We start from the raw sequence: 1,921 nt of genomic DNA, 5'->3' as shown, positions 1-1,921 counted from the left end.
AGATTGGTTGGGATTTAGAATGTTTTAAATTTGAGCTCTCAACTCCAAAACACATTTAGTCAATAAAAGAGTTACTGTAACACATTAAATATCTCTTTGAGCCAAGGGTATCATGGGGCCTCTTGATTCTGCTGACCTTTGATTCTGGAGACACTTATGGTGACTTTGGGTGGGGACATGACACGAGTTGGCAGCTGCGACATAGCCTGGCTTACCTGGATCCATGAAGCCTGGTGAATCAGAGACCAGAGCTGACTAGACAGAGTGGAAGGGAGCTTGTGTTTGAAGTTCAGCAGACTTTGGTTTACATCTCAGCTCCAGAATTGACCAGCTGTGTGACTTGGAGTACTTTATATAAACTCACTGAACCTCAATTTCCTCATCTGTAAAATGGAGAATAATTCACAGCTCACAGGCCCGATGTGTGGATGGAACCTACTGACCATTTTCGACACCCTTTCATCTTTCCTTTCTCTGAGTCCTGAGTCAAGAACCATTAAACTCTGACTTCTTTTATCCCATGCATTTAGGCCCCTCTGAGCTCCGACCTAACCAGGGCTGAGAAGAGTGTCTTCCACACTGGAGCATCTGTACCTGACAGTCTTTGATGGGGTGATTTGAAGATGACTGGCTTTTGGCCCAGAACATTAGATAGATTTTCAAAGCTCATCGGGCCTAAACTGCAGGCAAGAATTGGGAAAAACTGGGACCTTAAGAGAAATAACACTAAAGTCGCCAAATACAGGGTTAGATTATGATGGAGAAATAATAGGTGCGTTTGTGGAACACTGAACATGGGCCTGGGAGTTGGGCTAATGGTTTGGGCTAGTGTTAGAAACATGGTTCTCTTTAATTTCTCTACCAAACTCCGGTGACTATGCTATATTCTAGGCACTGTGTTAGGCACATCTGCATGTTATCACTGATCCACACAGGAACACAGGGAGAGAGGGCTTGAGGCTCAGTCAGGTGGCTTACTCAGGGCCACGTGGTCCAGAGAGGACTGGGATGAGGGGTCTCATGTACATGGCTCAGAGACCACATCGTTTCCACCGAGACACCTGACTCAGGATAACTGAGCAGCCGTGTACATACACGAGAGTGAACACTGTTGGTTACTTTTCTAATAAAATTGATTTCCAAACGCACTGGTTCCCCTTCTAAGTTGGTCATCTGGGAATGGCCCTGGCTCCTGAGTATGAAGAGGACTCCTTTCCCACCTCATGTTCCCCTTGTGCCTCATCCTCACCCTTGCCCACGATGACTCGTGGACATTCTGGCTGGAGCCTCAGCCTGTAGCTGCTTGCTATGGAAAGAGAGAATGCGGAGGTGGGGTGAGCCTTCTTGTCTGGCAGCATTTCAAATGGCCTCACCTTTTGGATTGGGGGTCAGAACATGGGGAGATAACTATGGAAATATCCAAATCATGTCACCCTGTAGATCTATCCTAGGAAACTAGCACAGGAAATAATTCCACAGAAATTCAAAGTTATGTATATGAAAATTTTCATCACAAGAGTGTTTATTTATTATTAAGATGTTTCTTTTTTTTAACTTTGGTAAGAATAATTGACATGAAATCTACCCGCTTAACACACTTTTAAGTGCAAAATATAGTATTGTTAACTATAGACATAATAGAGTACAGCATATCTCTAGAACTCATTCACCTGTGTCACTGAAACTTTATACCTATTGAATAACAATCTTCATTGTCCTCTCCCTCTATCCCCTGGCAACCCTTACTCTGCTCTCTGCTTCTATGAGTTTGATTATTTTAGATTCCTTATATAAATGGAATCATGTAGTATTTGTCTTTCTGTTCTTGGCTTATTTCACTTAGTATAATGTCCTCCAGGTTCATCAATGTTGTCACAATTGACAGGAGTTCCTTCCTTTTTTATGGCTGAATAGCATTCTA

This window comes from Propithecus coquereli, unplaced genomic scaffold (genome assembly GCF_000956105.1).
Source record: "Propithecus coquereli isolate 6110/MARCELLA unplaced genomic scaffold, Pcoq_1.0 Scaffold252, whole genome shotgun sequence".
NCBI lineage: Eukaryota > Metazoa > Chordata > Mammalia > Primates > Indriidae > Propithecus > Propithecus coquereli.
The sequence above is the reverse complement of the archived record's forward strand: the minus strand, read 5'-3'. Positions refer to the sequence as shown.